Source organism: Sipha flava, unplaced genomic scaffold (assembly GCF_003268045.1).
Source record: "Sipha flava isolate LNK unplaced genomic scaffold, YSA_version1 196_pilon_pilon, whole genome shotgun sequence".
Classification (NCBI taxonomy): Eukaryota; Metazoa; Arthropoda; class Insecta; order Hemiptera; family Aphididae; genus Sipha; species Sipha flava.
In genome coordinates, this window is record NW_020272770.1 from 89084 (window position 1) to 111413 (window position 22330).

The 22330-nt window shown below is 28.8% G+C and overlaps 1 protein-coding gene across 1 annotated transcript in view; it reads left to right on the forward strand.

The window, feature by feature from the left end:
• Positions 1 to 4722: 4722 nt before the first annotated feature.
• The window catches only part of LOC112681749 (diuretic hormone receptor-like), an 80160-nt gene continuing 62552 nt past the window's right edge, over positions 4723 to 22330 (forward strand). The window contains exon 1 of the mRNA XM_025552052.1: positions 4723 to 4923. The gene's annotated coding sequence lies outside the window, so the exon portion shown is untranslated. The remainder of the gene's footprint in view (positions 4924 to 22330) is intronic.

The following is a 22330-nucleotide window of genomic DNA, read 5'->3' on the forward strand; positions in this document are numbered from 1 at the left end:
AATTATTACACATTGATTAACATTACATTTTTATTTTTATTCTGAAATCCGAATTTCTTTTGTGTTTGACGTTATATTTTAATATTCCATTTATGTACCGCTATAAAATGGATCAAAACAAACCATTTGTGACTGAGTTTTTAGAAACCTACAAACGTCCAAAAATAAACATTTGAGGAACTTAGGTATCGAAGACTTGTTAAAGGTGTGTCAAGAAAAATTTAAAGATGCTATTGCAGCTTTTGTAAAACGTAAAATAAACAACCTACGGTCTGCATTTAGAAGAGAGCTAAACAAAGTTTTGGAATCAAAAACTACCGGCTTATCTGCTGATGATATTTACGTACCAACGTTATGGTACATGACTTATTGTCTTTTACTACGGAAGATGAAAGTGGCTGAGTGGGAATATCCAGTTTAGATGATGCCACAGAACTGCAATTAACGTAGCAAATTCATATGCGAATATTTTCGATGTTCTAAAAGCCACGGTTTTGACCATTTCCTTTTTTTTTGCGTATCGTCATCATCATCCACAGACAAAACAAGAGCAGTTGTCAGCAATAATTTCCTCTTTCGATCTAATTTGTTCATTGTGCGTAAAAATATACAAAGCGAAAATGAAAAAATTCCATAAACTTTAAGATGCAACCACTCGAATAATATTTTGATTTTCAATTGCGATATAAACCATATCACATTATCACAATATAAACAAACAAAACAAACTTCACCAACTAAAAAGTTAGGTTGGATATCGTCAAACTACTTGGTGTGTGGACTGAGTCAGGTTTGACAACTGATCGGCCGATTGGTTTGATGACAAGTTTGACGACAGATCGTTCCGTGTATGGCCCTTTTAGTCGTAATTATTATGTGAATTGTTATGCTCCTATCATATACATTACCGATCGTCTACGGCTCGGCGCGGCGTTCACGATGAGTAGTACAGCTATCGGATGCTAATTAAGACGGTGCGCGATTAAAACACGAGTGGTCGCAACGGTGTCCAAACACGAACTGTGTTAACAGTTTTATATTATCTAAAATTATTGACCGTTTTCTTTTAAATCAAATGTAGTTTTATGTGATAAAATAATAAAAACCATCTTATTTTATATATATATTTCAATATGCATGAATCAATACTATAGCACTGATTCTGAAATTATAGGTCGTAAATGAATTAGAACGCATCGGTAGGGTTTAAGTGCAAAATATTTCCCAATTTATTCGTTTACATGAATCCGTTTATCACAGCAAATAATTTTTCTAAGTACAATTTTAAATAAGGAATTTGTAAAAAACAACTTTTTATACTTCTTTTATTACTAAAATTAATTTTTAAAGTAAAGTTTTAAATATATATAAATGTTATTATACATTTAAAAGGTAAAAAGATACAGGACTAAAATAATTTATTGTTTCAATACTAAAAGATCTGGTGGCTTCTTTCTCGCATTCACTCTTGTTTACTTATTTCTCTACTAAATTTGCTTAAAAATCACCTAATTTTCTTTGTTTGCAAGTAACGTTATTGTTATCCTTCAACAAACATTATTGATATCCATTGTACTTGTGCCGATTGTAGTCTCTCGATCAATCAAAGTATAAATAAATCTGGAGATTTTGGTTTTTAATTATCTTACATAAATGATTAATTATTACTTTTATAGAAAATATGATATTCGTTCAAAATCATTTTTCTTAAACAACAGTATACCTATTGATTAGTAAATAAAATTATAATATCAAAAATTGAAAACGTCATGTTCTTTGTGATTTACTATCAACCAAACAACTGATCTCATCTTTCAAAAATTGAACATACCCCGAAGCATTCATAATATAATACTCTTACAATTTTAAAACTATACATACTTATAGCTACTTTCATAAATATTTTTCAAAGATTAAGAAGAAAATATTTTATACTGAATTGTTCATGATGAACTCAACGGAAATATAATATCCAACCAACACAATATTGCTGAAAAATTTAATTTAATTCAATCGTTTATATTTAAATTAATTATAATATTACAATTTTGCTCTGTTTACTACGCTGTTTCATTTTTGACAATTTTAGTTCGACGAATGATTGTTACCTTACAAACGTAAATTATGCTAATGCCTCATAGCAAAATTTGAAGTTCATAGAATTTTAGAAATTTGTATTTCAATAATTACTCGCGATTAGTTCTAAATACGTGAATATTATAAAAACACAATAATTATTGTTGTATTTTCATTATTTAATTTGAATACAGAAAAATATTCTATGATTTATCCTGTCCAATAGAATCGTCAAGGCCGGCGTACCTATGGAAGATGTCACGTTTGCCGATGTTGCATGAGATCAAAGTGTTTTGTCATGGAATCATACATATAATTTCAATAGGTATGACAAATCCTAAAATAAATCAATTCATATTAATTATTTCAATATCTATATGAGAACGTAATGGATATATTTTTACCGCGAAATATAAATATAAGTAGGTATAAAATATTGAAACTGCTTTATTTATTTATTTAATTTGTTATTGCCATATTTTTCTCCATAAAATTTGTTTATTTTTTTTTTAGAGCATATACATTTGATAAAAATTCATTTACAACCAAATTCGGTGACAAGTTACTCGAAAAACGCAAATCGAAGGATTGTACGACGCGCACATTATTGGTACATATATATTGTTATAAATTGCATTTACTCATGATTGATATGAATATGATTTTATTGGATTTCTGAGTTAATTTTTATTTGTCGACGTATGGTGTGTTCGTGATAGTTTGACGTTAAACACAAAATCATAAACGGAAACATATTGATTATAGATAAAAATAAATGCGCATATAGCCTGACCTCTAGAGGTTCAAATTAGCTCCACATCCCCTGCAATGGTGTCTATAGTATTAGTTCAATCACACCCTTGTTTAGACCCTTGTTATGTCATTGTTTACAGTGCTCAAACATAATTTATGCGGTTGGGCGAAAGCTTTGAGGTAGAAAAAAATTTTAAACTTTCACAATAAATATACATTATTAGGTACAACGCATAATACAGCGAATTATTTTAGGCAATGGTAATTTAAGGAATTTTCTTTTTACCTAAATAGTCAAAATTCTTTAAGTCCTTTAGAATGTTAAATGTTGTAGTAAAAATGAATCGTACCTACCTAGAAATCGTACTAAGAATATTTCATACATTTCCATTGGAATAAATAGTTATTTAGTTATTGCTTGATGAAAAAATATTATTGTACATGACTTTGAATTGAAATGCAAATTATACATCTATATAGTTTTTTATTTGTATTAGATAAATAAAAGAATTGTATTCATATATTATAAATTAAATTATCATACATTTTATGAACTCGCCCACAAACCCAATAGTGGACACTTTACATTCCTTGGCTAGGAATTTCTTTTTCGTTTTTATAATAGTAAACAATATCAATAAGTTCTGAATAACGGACGCTTTAAACTGTGGACGTACTTATTAAATACAGGCCCCAACATCATAAATTTACTCATATCACTGAATTTAGTGTAATATTTACTGTCCAAAATGTTTATCTATTAAAAATATAATTATATTTTATTACTTTTATTCATATATTTCTTTATCTTTATGGTAGTCTTATTCAATAAATTAAAAGTTGATTGGATTAGAAGAACACACAAAAAAAAAAAACAAAAAATTATATATTTATGTAATAAATAATATTGCTTATTTTTTCAGCACGTCATTTTTATATCTAACAAATAATAAACACATAAAATCAATTACTAAATAATTACTAACTATTTTTAATAGTTAAGAACAAAATACATAATTTACTATATATCACCGCTTTTAATGTACTTATCCTGTTTGTTTTTACACTAAAATGTGTATATTTTATAATTTTCTCTACGACACCTTCTCACTGTGAGCATTAAATAGTTTCTCAAGAATATCCACTGTACAAAGGTTTTCACATAATTAACACCTTTCTTTAAGGAATGTTTCTTAATTCCTACGACTATCTGCTTTATGCTGTGTACTTACATTGCTTTTGAGTTATTTTTATTTTTATTTTATACTTACAATAATCGTTCGAATAAACCCATTTAGCGCTAAGGAATAAATAATTAATTTGCAGCACCAAATCCGTGACATTTTAAATTTCAGTTCATAGAATGCAAAATATATTGCAAAATTATACAGAGTGAATTCTGCGAATTATTATGACTCTATAATAAAATGGTCGTATAAGTTGTATATACAAGCATGCAACACAAACCGTTAACATGTTAAATAAATACTATTTCGATTGGTTTGAAAATAATAAATTAAATAGTTATTTTGAAATTGAAGATAAAATTATACTGGTCAGCTTGGTACGTTATAAATTAATATAGTCAAAGCCAATAGTTAAATAGTTATGTTGTATACCGATCTTATGAACTCGCCAATAAAATATATATGTACCAGCAATATTCGTAAGACTTAACTTCGAAAAACTATTACAATTATAATGTATAATTGTTGGCTGATGTATTAGTGATTTACGATACGGAAAAACAGTAACTAGATGATAGCACCGAGAATCTTGTCGAACTTGAAACGTAAAACCGGTCATGGTGCTTTGGTAAATTATGTTTTGATTTCAAGGGAGGGAGACGCTTAAGTAAAATAACACTTGATAATTTAAAAATTTCCCTGCGTTTCAGTTGTGTCTTGAGTACTTGAGCTAGGCGGTCTCGCATTGGCTTTGTATTTGGTTGTTTTGCTATTTTCATGTCGTAAAGTGCGTTTTCTTGGTTTATCGTCATACTTCGGTCATTCGAGAAACAATCGAGCGCGCCCTGAGAAACTTCGTGTTATTAATTAATTTTGGTATACGAAAAACAACAATGTTACAAGCAGGGTAAGTTAAATGGCTATAATAATCATAGAGTCATTGTTATTGTAAACCGTTTCTTCAAAACTAAGAAAGTAGATTTTTAATATTTAATACTCAAAACTATTAGCTGATCGCTAATAATAATTAACTATTCTTTATTATGAGAATTTACAATAATCGATATATTATTATAAATCAATTCGATTGGTCGCATTTTCGTTACTTAGTTATTCTGTATAAAAGATAAATAGCAAAAATTTAAACAAATACATGAATTACACGAATAAATGTCTCACATAAGAATTCAAATATGGTCGAATAAATGCACCTACACTTATTGGAAATAGAATTTGATGTTTAGTCATTGATATGATCTTCAGTTACCTAAGACCTTCATTTGATTTACAGTAGAATTACGTTTCCGAGTTTTCTGATTCTGAAAGGGAAATATATCACAAACCCTCGGTGTATTTTATATTTTATCGCAAGGAATAATAATGTTTACTGCTTTAGGCATGTATTTATATAAATAAAACATAGTATAAAGGTGTATATGGCACTAAAAAAAAATTATATATGTATTAGATTCAGTAAGGCAGACAGAGACTAATGTTTTTTCAATAGTTTGTTATTTTTTTGGTACTTATAAAAAATAATTCAGACGGATCTGCTGTAGGTTAAACATTTGAACACGGATTCATCTCACTGTTGACAAATTTGTATTTAATTGCTAAGTAGATTTAGTGAAAACTGTGGCAAATAGTAACATAAACCTAGAAAAATAAATAAAAACCAATTTTTTTGTATAAATTGATTAAAATTGTAAACCTATCCAATTTTTGGATAGATCCAATTATAATTTCAAACGTCTTTTAGTTATGACAAAAACTATTTGAATTTCAAATTTTAAAAACATCACTTTCCCACGTAACTCTACACAAAAAGAAAATATTGTGGTCAATATATCAATAGTTTTTAATTTTTAGATTCTAAGAAAAACATAAAAGGTCTTTTTATTTTACTATTATATTATTTTCGACGATAAACCAATTTTATACATTTTTTTTCTTTTGTCATTAAAATACTTCAAGAGACTCATTTTGATGTATTTATAGGTAGGAGAATTGTTTCGGAAAAATCATCAAATACATATCATCAATACTTTTCTAGATTAACCATATATAACCTTAGCTACAATGTTGAAATTGATACAATAATAAAAATAAAAAAATAAAATTTAAAACTTTTTATAACTAAAAAAGTTTAATTGAGAATGTTTATTTATAAACACTATAAACGTCGGAGCTACATTAACAGTTAACCGGATTTTGCGGACATTTGTTCATGGATAAAATCAAAACCGGATATAACTAAGCAGTCTATTTCTAAGTTTATTAAAACTCAACCAAAACCTGTATTTGGCCTGTTTATATATTTTTGTGTTTCGTTTCAAAAAAATTACAATCAACAGTCAGCTATTTATATTACATAAATGATTCCCCTCCGAGTTCAAAATTCGCAACTCTGAAGGTTAATACTACATAATGCAGTATGTAATATTTCTTCGCAGTTCCACCGTAAAATATTTGGATATGAATATGTATTTGAATGGTTTTATAACTCACGTGCAGTAACTCTGGTCGGAAATTGCGATATAAGTTACATTGATCATTCGGATACATCAATGTAATTTTTAAATGAAAATTAGTTTTTTTTCCGCCTATGTTATAAGTCCTATAACAGTAAATTACATTTAGTCTGATACAATATTTCGTTTTCTCTAACATTATACAAATTTTTCAGTTTATCAAGTACGTACTTCTGTTTCATTAAATAGCGATATCAATAAACCAGAAATATTTATGGGACTATAAAATATAACTAATAAATCGTATCGTTCCAGTTATAGGCAAAGTACTATAACTAATTTTTTTTATCATAAAGCTGAAAACACACTTAATTAAGTTAGAATAATTACATATACATAATACATACTTTTTTTGTTCATAAATGTATATCCTGGTTTGTATAATTATACATTTTAAATACAAAATATTTATTTAATAAATCAATATTTCAATACATCAAATTTTTTTTAAAAGTTTTTTTTTATCATTCATATACAGCGAAGTTCGGATATAAGGATCTGATTCTCAAGGTCTCATGAAGATCATTATATGCAGGTTCAACTGTATTTAAAATAAATTAATGATTTTGCATTTAATTCACTTAATCATAAAAAAATAATAATAATAATAATATAATATAAAAATAAATAATTATGTTATGTAAATATTTTTTAAAAATGTTTTGTATAAATTATTAAAAATATTAAAAAAATAATGAGATTAATTATAAAAATAAATTAATACAAATTTTTAAATCTCAGGTGTGAAAAATACGTATATAATTATATTCTTTTAATACATTGAATAATATTTACTTAGTAAATAACATAAGATATTTGTATTTATTAAATATGATACGGTTTATTGAAATATGATAGATATTTTTTTCTAATTGTATTCAAAATTAAATATAATTAAAATCATGAGTAATTATAAAATGTTGCATTTGTTTACATATGTATTCCAATAATTGGAACTATATAAACAATTATTTTGTTTGTATTAATATACATAAATACCGATGGTTTTATTTCACATCAAAATATTATGATTCAGAACATTCAATTAAAAACTGGAAAAATTTATTATTTATGTTAGAATTTACTCATTAATAGGAAATCAATGATATGTATTAATTATTTTACTTTTAAAAATCACATTTTACTTTAAATATTACTTAAAATATTATAAAATATAATGTGTATAATGGTATAAACTTGTTTATGAGAATCATATAATTTTTTAAAGTAAAAATAAAAAATAATAAAGTTTCCTGTTGCACCCATACATCATTAGCAATAAATTTCACCACATGCAATACCGAATTATCGTAACATATCAAACTGCTAACTAGTTTAGAATATTTAGCAGCTACCAATTAGTATAATACATTTATAATTACTTTAAAACATAATCATATAATCTGTTGACTGTTTTGTTTGTTTCAATCAACGGACGATTTAAATTCATTAGTGATTTTCAAATTGTATACAGCTCTATTTATTCAAGGACATTACACAAGATATTCATCTTAGTTTATACATTATGATAAATTATTTATTTACCCAAAAATGAATTTTAAAATATTTCTTTTATAATATTGTTTAATTTATTTATTAAATACACTTCTATTCGTGTTAAAAGTGGTTAAATCACTGAACCAAGAGATTAATTTTCATATTTTGAAATTACCTGCTAGATATTTATTTTTAAATGAACTTTACACTCTTCCACTTCTCATTTTTGCATAAGCCTACGTGCACGCACAACTATAATAATTTTTATTGTAATAATTATGAAACAAAAGTGATTAAAATAATAGTAAATATTTGAATAATTTTACAATTGCCTAACAAAGACTGCTATGGTTATTTTACCGATGATAGGTACGTCATATAAATATTAAACAATAAAGTATTTAATAGTATTTAACTTTCCCATAGTTACTGATTTAAATGCAAATTTGTATTAACGATAATATTTTGATATTTTATGATATTTTAAAGCTTCAAACTGGAATTTTTTAGTTAAAAAATAATAAGAACGGCGGATTAATATATTAATAATTGGACATATGTGTAATATAATAACGCATAAAAATATACGAATAATATCGAATGTTTTATAGAAATTAATAAAATCTTCGAATGTTCTTTATAAAAAATATGACCGATTTCGAATAAGAAGAGAGAGTTAAAAATAAAAATAAAACTCTAATGAAAATATGTGAGATCGTTTTTACATTCCATCAGCCATTACTAATTATTTAGCAAATAAGTAAATGTCAAATGCCAATGTGAACCCAAATTTTAAGGGCTAAACGTTAATGATTAATTTCGGATTCAATGGATATTAAATAACGTTGCCATTTCTAACTTAGCTTTATTTTATATTAAACATGTTATGCTGCTAAACAAATTATAAATACAAATCGTACATACTAACGTAAAAAAGTACTCGGTGTGTACAATTATAAAACAATTTTATATTATTTTAAATCGTTATGCACAAACTATATCAAACTATTTGAATTAGGTCCCATATGTAAGATTTAGAAATCTAAACATTTCTATATGGAATTTTTATAAAGCACTAACATTTTATTCCGTATGAGGTTTACATTTACAGATCAACCTTGTATTGTGAAATTGGTTCTGGTTCACTCAATAACATATTTCAAGTAGTGTACTTTTAATGTTACACAATTGAACAAAGATCAGCTATCCTTCTACATAAATTATAAAGATTATTAAGCAGCGGACTTCCGCAAAAAAGTGGACACAACATGTGCGCACATACTATTTAGAATTATGTATAACTTTCTCGAATATTTGTGTTGGATATTTTTTTTTTTTTTTTGTTCATGAATAATTGACCATTCTATATTTTTATTTTACAAATACAAAAATCGTATCTACCGTTAGGGGTGGTTCAAAATTATAAAATACAGTCGATTCCGTTTAATGGAGACACCGGTTAATAAGGAAAACCGCTTAATCGCGACAATTCTACAATTACGAAAACAAATTTATAGGTACTTGTAATGTAAAATTACGCCGCTTATCTGGGCCATGAATCCCGATAATTGGGACATTTTTATTGAGTATAATAGTAAATATTAATAGATCAATAGTCCGACAGTTGCAACTGACTCGCGTAATCGATTATTAGATTAAATTATACATCATATCATATGTTCAAATGTGATGTGTGTTAAATGTTATTTAGTGCATAGTCGTGTTTATCGTGTGTAGTAACGATGTCCCGTATGCGTAAAGATTTATACTCGTCGTCTGTCGGAAATTTTAGAAGTACCTATCGAAATCAAAAATCGCGCGAATTCAACTACAAGAACAGTTTTTGCGAAAACAAGCTCTTAATCAAGTTACAACCAGGAAAAGAAAACGAGTGGGTAAAGATGCAGATGTAGACGAGGCACTGACTCAATGGTTTACATTGGCAACTAGTCGGGACATTCAAGTGTCGGGTCCTATATTAAAAGCTAAATCCGAAGATCTTGCAAGGAAACTTGGTAATGACGAATTCAAAGCCCCCAATTGTTAGTTATCTAGATGGAAAGTAAGACACGACATAAAATTTAAAAGATCACATGGCAAAAAAGTTAGTGCAAACTCATAGTATGCCGATAAATGGAAACTTACAAAATGACCACAGATTCTTGCAAAATTTTCTCTCGATGATATTTATAACACAGATGAAACAGGATTATATTATCGTGCAACTCCAGATGGTTCTCTGTGTTTTAAGTACGAATCGATAGCTGGATCAAAAAAGCTATGGACAGAATAATTATATTCTGTTGTATGAACGCAAGTGGGACTGACAAAAAAAAGCTTTTAGTGATTGAAAAAAGTAAAAAACCTTGTTGTTTTCAAAAAATTTCTTTACAAAAATTACCAGTTGAGTATCATGCAAATAAAAACGCATGAATGAGCGGCCATTTTTACCGAATGGTTACAACGTTAGGATAGTGAGTTGAACAAAACAAAAAAGGCTATATGCCTCGTTTTAGACAACTGTACTGTCCATCCTAATACATCTATGAAAAACATCAAGCTTGAGTTATTACCACCTAATAGAACGTTACTAATTCAGTCTTTAGATATGGGTGTTATCCAAAATTTAAAAGTTAAATATAGAGCAAAACTGGTCAATTACATTTTAGAAAAGATTGAAGACAATTTACTTGAACCAAAATCAACGGTAATAGATATCAGTAAAAAAATTAATATCCTACAAGCAATTCATTTCAGACAGCTGGCGTGATGTAAGTAGTCAGATAATTAAAAATTGTTTTCGCAAGTGTGTGAAATTTTTCAAATTTTCCAAATTTTTTGGAGGATTGTCAAAGCATCGATCAACAGTTGGAACCTAATTCCGAAGAATATGATAACGTAAGAGTACTAAACAACGTAGAATTTGAACAACTGGATTCAAATGTGCATGCTATGACCAAAATGAATACGTTGATGATGTAATTATTCGATCCATAAAAGATCAATATTATTCAAATGAAGACACGGACGAGGAACTAGATCCACCAATCCGACTACAGGAGGCAAAGAAATCTTTGGAAACATTGAGATGATTTTTTCTTCACCAAGGAAATGAGGGAAGTCCGATAAGTGTTTTGGATACTTGTTCGGACTACATTCATCAACAAACAATAATAAATAAAAAACAAAGTAATATTCATAATTTTTTGAAATAAGATAAAATAATCAAAAAATAAAATATATATATATATATATTTTAATAAATATTTAGGTTATAATACTATGTTTTTCTTTTTGTATAATTAAATCATTTCTATAATCGTATTATTGTAATATGTATTTACAGTGCTCGACTTGAAGAGGGACGCAGGGGGACGGAGTACCTCAACTAATTATCAGAAATTTTAGCGTCCCCCTATTATTATTACGCTATAATCATAACGCTCAGCCAGTTTTGGGGACGTTCTTGTTTTTAGTAAATAAAGTTCCCCTTCTTTTATTTTACCCAGTCGAGCACTGTGTATTTATAATAATAAAAACAAAAGTAATCAGTTTTTCAATAAATTTGTGTGTGTTTTTTTTCATTTCGGATTATTGGGACAACCGCTTTATTGCGACAAAATAACATGGAACCGATGTGTCTCAATAGTAATCGGCTGTAAGTTAAAAAAACCGCGAAATCGAAATTCAGTATTCGTACATAACATACTAACGCGTATACGTTTAATATGTTTACAATTTTAAAACGCTCAAAATAATTCGTACGTGTTAACATTTCAATACAGTAAAGGTTCCATCAGGATTTTTAAAACAACAATATAATGATCGTATATATATTTCGATCGAAGTTCCGACGAAAGCCTATAGTTAATAAGTTTCGGCTGTCTTATGAACAGTGTTTATTTCAGACCTTCTATCTCGGGGGAGGGGGATATGTAGTATGCGATATGCCATAGGAGTAAATGATTAATAAATAAATAAACTTTTTCGGGATGGAATACATTTTTCTTCGGGGAGTAATCCCTCCCCAGGTCACCTCTGAAATAAACACAGCTCATAAACGAATATGCAGTGGCGATTTATTTGATAAAGCCTACAAAACTCCTTGATGTAATGCATGTAATGTAGATATCGTGCTGGGTTCTAGGCCAAAATAGCGAAAAAATTAACCGTGAATATAAAAATCGGGAATTGATAATAGCGAAAATAAAAATAGCGAATTCTAAAATAAAGGATCATGCATAGCGAAATTGCGATTTTTTATCATGTCTATATTGAATACTATTAATTTTAATTTAGTACTTGGGTAAGTTTCAAAACTTAGAAAATTGTAAAACTATAACCTATTTTATTAATAATTAGTATTTTTAATAATACAATAAATACTCTTTAGCAGGAAGCCACTCAACTACATGGCAATTTATTGATGTAATAAGGAAAATTCGAAATTTAGAAGAATTAAAACGAGAACAGTATAATGCTATAGAACAACCAGAGATTAAAAAAAGTACAAGAACTGTGCTAAGAGACTTCATTCGTTGATTACAAATTAAAATACTAATGATAATAAAAACTTTGTAAATGGTATGTAATTTTTCACTAAATGCCTAATTGTTGTTTCAAAATTATTACCACTAAATCGTATATTTTAGCTTTTTTTTTTTTAAATTCGCTGTTTTTATTTTCGCCATTATTAATTCACAATTTTTTCGCTATTTTGGCCGGATACCATCGTGCTGGTCGCGGAAACGATACTACGGATACAATGTAGAGAATACAATCGCATTTCACCGGTGAACTTGATGACCGACAGATAGTACAACCGTGTGCGATAATGATACTCAACCGTACGCGGGTTCCTGTTGAATCGTTATTAATTTCAATGTTCGTTTCCGTTTCTTTCCGTGCTGCGTTTTCCCCGTTCGGTTCGGCGTGTAAACAGTCAACCAGTCAAGTTATCATAATTAACGCGCACGTATGATTAAGTAGCAGTAAACTAGCGTACATTGAAGTACGGCTTCTGCTAACCACTACGCAACACTGTTTAATGCGAGTTCTTAGCGAACCGTAACACTGATTAATTGCGAATCACCCACCGTACAATGCACGCGCGGAGTCCCCCGCGCGGACGACTAGAATATTATCGTTCGCGTTTGTCTAGGGTGTACGTTACCGTAACGGTTCCCAACCCATGGACCGCGAACAGGGTGGTACCGGGCTGTGAACCATATTATATTAACATAACATGCATACATTTTTAAAACATTAAATATCAGCGAGTGAAGAAGTTCGTCGATTGAACTCCCATGTGATCAGACCCTAAAATCGTTTTTTTTAACCTACATCATTACATTAGAACCTCTCTGATCCGTTACCTTCGGAATATGGTCGGAACGTAAAAAAGGTCGACAAAATGTTACCAAATTTATTTATTAAATTATTTTAAATATTATTTTTAATTAAATACATATATTAAATTAAATAAATAAAAAAATAAATAAATAATAAACGGGCAATAAATTTTATAAATTTTCTAGCCACATAATATAAATTGGAAAATCCATATCCATATCGATAATGGTACTATAATTGTTACTATGGTCGGATCAACCGGAGTGGTGGACTAGTCGAGGGCGGGCGAGAGGGGTTCTACTGTATTACCGTTCTAGTTAAATATTCGACAAGATTTTCCAACAATTTCTAAATTGGAATTGGAAACTTGAAGAGCTATATTTCGACAACCTGTGTGTCTGTGTAAACGAGATTTTTCTACTTTAATTTTTTTTAAAAATAAATATAGGAATTAACTAATTTTTGAAAGTGATTCAAGGCTAAAAATTTTCGGTTTCAGTCCAGATATTGATTCTTTCGTGGGGGACAATCAAAAATCACGTTAAATTGTTTAACACTTGAATAATCTGGTTCAATTAAGTTTTTTTTTTTTTTATTATTAACAAATGTTTTTTAATAAATAAATTGTAATTACTGACGTATGTGCACGTTATATATATATAACTATTGGTCGACCTCAAAGATTTTCTACGAAGGTCCGCACTACTCTAAAGGTTGGGAACCGCCGGGTTACGATCGTACAACGTCGCGTTATACGACGGGTTTGAGTCCCGAATAATTATCATCCATTTGCGGTAAAATCGTTCGCGCGCGCCAAACGTGTATACAACGATAACGCGATAAGTCGTGTAGTACAAAATGTAAAACACCTAAGTCGTGGCGCGGATCACGCGTGAAACAATGCGATTTGCGTGGAGTCTTCGGAAACGTAGTCGGGAATATTATAATACGAGCGTGTGACCATAGAACAATCGCGAACGCCCGGCTGAGGCCGACATTCGTCTACTGATTTTCGAAAACGATACGCCAACGATATTCAAATCCTGGGGAAACTAATGCAAATCGAGGTGCGTCTACCAGTGCGCATGTATATATACCTTGAGGATATAATATTTGATCCGTCGACCCTATAATTTTAAACTCCACTGCCCTTCGCGTTACGACTTTCTAAGTCGATTTTCAGATGATTATATTTAGAGAGTTTACGATTTCGCAGCTACGATGTCTGCGAAAATGCAATTTCGACCTTGATAAGACTTCAGACAAATTAATAATAATTTTAGGTAAAATATAAAATACGCGATTGGACTGCTCAGACTTTGGTACATCTAGGTGATACACGAAATTAATATTTATTTATTTTATTTTGTTTTTAAGAAACAATGATTATCAATCTGCTTGAGGTCAAACGTAGCGTAGGTGCATAGCGCGCACAAAACCCATAATTTCGTTTTTGAGAAAAATAATCAGAATCACGTTTGTATTACTATTTATTTATAGTACTGATTGCGAAGAAATCCATAGTACTGTTATTGATAACAGTGGCTACATCACTCCATTTATCATGCCCGTAGGGGTAGCTTCCCCCAGTTGATCCGTTTTATCGACGGTATCCCCGTCGGACACTTTCGTGTTTGGGTCAGTGTGTCACAATAATAATACACGAAATACATGTACGTGGACATTACACCGTTAACGTATTAAACAATGCGTACAGTCGGAAGTTCCTGGCAGACTAATGGTCATAAATAATAATTTAATAAAGTAATTTCAATGATATAGTAGAAACAATTGTAGTTTAATGTGATAGACCAATGTTTTTATACTCCTACGTCGGTGTAAAAAGTCCAATAGAATTGACATCCGAATAGTGAGAACATGTCAACTTTTGCAGGATGAGGACGAGAATCAGGATCAGGATGAAATATAGCTGAGTAATTTCATTTACACATTGAAATGTTTATCCTCAACATAATAATATGGATCTTACCTAGGGAGTGAAGTCATTTGGAAATCGTAAAGTGTCGCTCTCGAGGAGCTCAAAAATAAGTTGGGGCCACAAAATGATTACTTTGCAATCCCTATGATTTTTTTCTATATTTTTCATATTTTCATCGAGAACAAAATAATCTGACTTTGAATTCATAACATAAATACATTTATATATTAAAAAGAGAGAAAAAAACCATCTAATTATTTGGATTGTTTTTCTTGACTTTATTTAAATTAATGTGTTATACTTAGCCTTTTGTACATATTAAATGGTGTATTAGACATAAAACCTTTTTTTTAAACTCGTAGAAGGTATATATTGATGATAACATTCATAAATTGGTATAAAATGAAAATTAAGATGGCAAAAAAAGAATAACTCATTATTACAATATTACATATTTGTGTCCCTAGTCTTTTTTTCTTCTCGGGGCAAGGAAGTGATAAAATGAAATGCATCACTATAGGTTAATTCCTATTCTATCATTAATTATACTACTGGAGTGTAACAGCTGTAATAAAAAAAATCGTTGAACTTCCGGAAACATTAAACGCTGACCAAATTACTCCACTGGATCAAATCGACAGCGTTCCATGGTTATTCGTAAGTCGTTAAATTATGCGCGTGCGATTTAATTTACATATTAAATAATAGTTATTATTTTCATCACTATCGTATACCGAAGCCACCACGTGTGGCCAAGTCGTGTAAACTATGTATAGACATGCAGTATTCCGAAACACAGTGTACCTAGTACGAACGACACATATGTCTGCAGCATTCGAATCCTTGTACCTCATTGTAACCATAGTATACCGACCGCGGGCGTATTTGTTCCTTTTCACTCCACTACCGCAGCATCCATCGTTCCGCCGTCCAAACGATAAAACTACTATTCCGCTAAACCATTTGGCGTTATATTTTGTTGTTGTCGCGCGACGTACGTGTTTATTTAGTGTTGAAATAACTATCCCTATTTTTCTCCGTGCCTTATTGACTTGCCGTTAAATTTATAAACGTGCTGCATCCAAATTGAGATATATATTCTTTCTATGTAAATAGTACGTTTTTCTCTTCTCACATTGAATAATAATTATATTTCATTTAAAATATATATTAATAACCTAAATCAATATTGCCGTTTCATGCAATATACTCACTATGTTTGTGAAAAATTGCTTGACAACAAATAAACTGTAAAGTTTAAATGTTAACACCCTTACTGAAAAATAGAAGCGGCACACCTGCTGTGTCGTACAGTTTACCGCGTAGGTACCGTGCTATTATAATGTTCTTGTTATTATTCAACTACAGATATGTTATACTGCGTGGCAGGGCGTTACACGAATAAAATGAAAAATTACCCGATAGGAATTTTTTTTTCGCTCGCAATATTTAATTTTGACTGACCGTGCACCATAGTCCTACAAGTATCATCCGTTATGTGTTCCTCCCTTTTCCGTTTCTTCACCGTCGCCAAACCGCTCAACAGCGAAACTCGTTCTATAGCGATTTGTATAATAATCTCTAAAACTGCTACGTACGGTTTCCTAAGCCGAAGTAGAGACCACGGTGTAGGTACGCAATCGTTCAACATACCTTCCACGTCATACGATAAGTTAGGACATCAACGAGCCTTCAATTAATACCTATTAACGATTTATCATTATTACACTTTCTTTAATTTTCAAATCCATAAATCTTAGTATAAAAGTTGCATGTGTTGTGTGTAATTATTTATACGTGTTCTGTTCGGACCTCAAACTTTCTCGAAACACGAATCCCGATATTGGATCCATTATATCAAGAGGAATCACTAGCCGATAAAAATACGAGTGAGACGATTCGTGAATAATAATATAAATAATATATAAATAATAATAAATAATATAACATAACTTAATCGCTTAAAAATTTTTTTAAGAAGCACTATGTCGGAAAACAGACTGAATGGGTTAGCTATGGCTAATATAAATAAAAAAGAGCAATTTGATGAAAGTGAAATAATAACTAAATTTGCCAGAAATTCGCCTAAGAGAATGCAGCTAAAAGAGTGGAGCAAGTGACTGAACACTGAAACCAAAATTATTATTATTATTATAAATTATATATTAATAAATATTTTTAAAACTATACTAAAATGCTTGAATTACATTTAGAAACTTGGTGGTAGATGGTGGGGGGGTTAAGGGTGAATTCTCATATCCTCTCTTACCTTACTTATCCAAAAAAAGTGGTTAGCCCCCCCCTCCCCCATTTAAAAATCCTGGCTACGTCACTGAACTTTAGCGTTGATTTACAATAGCAATTCTATTACAATGATAGACGCTTTAAGTTAAGAGGGGACTTATCAGAATATTTGCCAGGCATAATATCACTTGTAGACACCAATAAAGCTATTAGAACAACAATAAGAGTATTTAATTTGATGGTAACCAAGATTTTACATAAACTAGCAGGAGCTTTACAAGCAATTGAATTTAATATTTGTAAAATTGTACTAATTTTTCCTACAAATTAATAAAAGCCAGCAAGACTAGAGATTTGACAAATAATTTAAGAAATCGGATAATAATAACTAATTATCACATTATCTAATTCATCACATGTATGCAGTCAAAATTGAAAATATTAACAAGAGAACATATATATATACATATATGTGTATATAATGTATATATAATTATATAGACTTGCTTGGTAGTCTTAGCGTACTAAATCTAAAAAAATTTAATAATTCCAAAAACATTCAATTTTTAGATGATAATTTATGCTACATGTGTTGCCACTTTCAATTCAATAAAGAAAATTATATTGTTCGGGGATTTCAAATATACAAATTGGAAGGAAGATAAGGATATGGAGGATAAGGTGTTCAGGACGACTTAAACATACTTTTTAAAATTCTAGCTACTCTTCCTATATCTACAAGCGAGCATGAGCAAAAATTCAACTCAATTAACGAAAGCCCCACAGATCCTCATTAAATATCAATATATTTTTTGCATCTTTATTTGTTAATTGTGTCGGTCCTCCGTTTACTGAATTTGTCCTTAAAATATATACACTGATGATAAGTCAAAGAACATTCAGTTAATAACACTGCAATTCGTAAATGTGAAAAAAAGGCAACAAATATGCAGCATAATGAAAATTATTGTACCTTTTTTTTTTTTTTTTTATTTGTTAAAAGAATAATTACAATCTATATCAATTTGTACATTAAGTAATTTTTATAATACATGTTTTACAATAACGATAATTAACAGAATGGGAGAGTACTCAGTAGTGCCACCCGAAAGATTATTTTAATAGATCTCCAGGCCAGGTCTGATTTAATCTTCTTAGAGGGTTGATAGGATTTTCGAAGAAGGAAAGACGATTGATTAGCGGGTTTGTATGTTGAGCTAGTTTAGAGTGGAATGAACAGAAGTGAGATTTAGTTAGTTGGGACAGAGTTGGAATTTTAAGGTTGTTGTATAGATTAATGTTTTTGATATACAAGAGGGCAGAGACGATTTGGCGGAGACATATTGATTGAAAAGATTGGATAGTTCTCAAGTTGGAAGGTTTAGCGGAGCCCCATAATTGGATACCATAAGAAAAATTATTATACCTAAAAGCCATTATAATATAATATAATATATTATATTAACTGTATGATTACATTTTTTTTTTTTTTTGCTTAAAATGTTTTAATTATTTATTTATTATCTATTTAAATAATTATATTTTTTTGTTAAGTAATCAAATTAAAATATTTAAAATTAAAAATTAATATTATTATTTGCATATTCATAAGAGTTCCGGTTTATAAAATATTCTGTTTCAAAATCTGACTTCGTTCATAATCCCAATATGAGTAATACATTTAATATGAGTCACAAAAAAATAAGCATTACTCAGTCAGATTATATTAAATTATGTTTATGGTAAGATTAACCTTTATGATATTTTTATTTTTAGTAATTAATAATAATTGTCATCTATTTCAATACAAGTATGTTCAAGTTGTAGATAACATTTAATAACAAAGGGTTAGGTACATATATTAAAAAAATCATATTATACGTATATAATTAATGTTCAAGTTTAAAAATTTACTAATTCTAAATTAATTTAATAAAAAACAAATAAGATTTCCATTAAAATTGTTTGAAAATCTTAAACCTTGAAAAGTGTATTATTGTTTTTATTGATTAATTTATATATATAAAAAAAAAAAAAATGAATATCGAAATTGTTTCAATCGTTTATTGAGATAAAAATAAATACAACTCAATTTTTTCGAAAAAAAATAATTTGTAAATTTTCTGCCACATTTATATTATGAGTTATGAATATTTTGCTTAAAAACTATTTTAGTGATTTAAGTTTATAATTTAAAATTCCTCATCCTTCATCATTTCTCGGAATGTTTTAGTTTTATTATTAAGTGTGTTTTTTTTGTCTATTTGTACTATTTCGACCAGGATATCTGATCATCATCAAATAAGAAATAACACAGCGTTTCTCAAAGTGTGTTCCACGGAATCCTAAGGTTCCGTGGGACAATGCTAAGGGTTCCGCCAGATGTATGTAATTATTGAGAAACTTTTTTATATTATATTTGGAAAAAATATTATTAATTATTATAATTAATTTTAATAAAGAGTAATCATTAACACTATTAGCAGTATCATTAAAAACATTTTTTAATTTATTGATTTTCCTTTTTTTTCTTGAAAAATTAGAGTTGAATTGGAGTTAAAGAAATTAGGGTTCCGCGAAATATAAACTATTTTTTAAAGGTTCCGTGTTTATAAAAGTTTGGGAATCGTTGAAATAACATATAATAAATGAGTTCTTCTTGGTACTTTGAAGGGATAATTTTTTAAATAATTTTACAGTTTTTGGAATAACTGAGAAAATCAAAGAAAAATTGCAAACAAACATCAACTAAGATTGCGATTCGAAACCTCATCGCACACTATTTTTACGTCATTGTATACGATTTTGACTAGATAAATTGCTCCAATCATTACAATCATAAAAGTTTCCTAATAGGAAATGTTGTCTAGTTGAGTGAACAAGAAATAGCACTATAGTTTGCCGTCTCCAGTGTAAAAAGTATAAGGGAGATAATTATTGTTTACCACAGTAATGAGTCTCCGAATAATACTAAATAGACATAGATTTACATATGATAAATATTCAATTTTTTTTTTTTCAAAAATTCACATTTCTAACAAAACCATTTTACTTAAGCTGTTCGAACATAACTCATATTTTTTTATTGAAAATTAATATAACAAAAGAATAAATTAAAATGTGACACGTGAAAAATTGATGTTCTTCGTTAAAACAGTGTTTTTGGAATTGTTTTATTGCTTTCTTTTAAAAACCTACGATTGAATTTTTTATTAGATTTATTAGATTCTCACTTAAATATTCATCATAAAATAACGAAGAAGGTTTTCTTAATACAATTTGATTGTTTCTAAGTCATAATACATATATCATATGTTAATTTATTACTACCATTTTAGAGCTAATTTTAAAATATAATGTGACACGCTCAGACATATAAACTTATTCGTACAGATTCAATTTTAATTCAATAAAAATAATTGTTTTTCTTTTACGATTTCAAACTTATCTCTCTTTTTTTTTATACTTTTAAATTGAATAACACCAACACGTTTTTACTTTTCAATTTGAAAAATACAATTACCATACATAAAATATTTTCCGAAATACCTCTGGAAACATATTAGCGTTTATTTTATATTTTGATCTAGCAACAGATTCGCTATAAGTTTATTTAGTCAAATAAAATAAAAAAATACCTAATTTAGGTTCTTAAATACGTTAACTTATAAAATAATACACTTAAAATTTAAATATTTTAATAGTATTATTTAGTATAATATTAAATATTGTTATTTTATTATTATTATTTATTTATTATTTCAATATTAAATTGAAGTTTGAACTTTGTTCGTAGATTTTACGAATTATTTAGATAAAATACTACTGAAACCATGCATTTCTATAACTATAAATATCTAATTCAAATTCGTATTTTTTTTTTTTTTTTTTCTAACAACTAGTATGTTGTTATTATAAAAATTTACATAGGTAATTCCATCATTTTCATGATAATTCCCAAAATTTATATGATTATATTATGCAGAACAAGAATTAATGAGTGTTGAGAGATGTGTATCTAAGAATATTCCACTTAAAAATTAAAATGATGGAAAAAAATGTATACTGAATGTTGGTGAAAAACAAATAATAATAATAATAATAATAATAATAATAATTTTTAACGGGTGATACCCCGTGTGGTTAGTGATTACATTCTATTGTATTTACTTACAGCCACTGAAATCACAAATATTTTCTAAACTATTTAAATGTAGGTGGAATTAAATTAATAGTGACCATTGTGTTCATAGATCGATAATCAATCACCGTAAACGCTTCATGTGAGATTCCGAATTTCGATCATGAAACACGAAATGCAACTATGTGTTTTATTTTTCCACCAATACGAATACAACTAGATTCACAAAATCCGAGTATTTAAATGATCTGTGTTATGCGTGTTAATGAGCATTTTTTAGTTATGACGATGATGACAATCGTAGAGACAGCAGAACATCTTATGGAAGGCGTGATTTATTTTGAAGTGTAAAGTTCCTTCTTTTAAGTCTGGATTTGATTGTCTTGCTCTGTTCAACCTTATTATTAATATATAACGTGGTGAAAATTGCGTTTTGGATGTAGATGACTTGCGAGTGAATACGTACGTGCGTTATCTTTCGAAGTTTGATTAATCGTCGCGTTCCATATCCGACGCGGAGCTGAGTTTTAATAGAGTATATGGTTATATCGATTTTATTTTTTTTTCCATAAAATAATGAGAATTTTCCAATTACTATTAATCCGAAGAG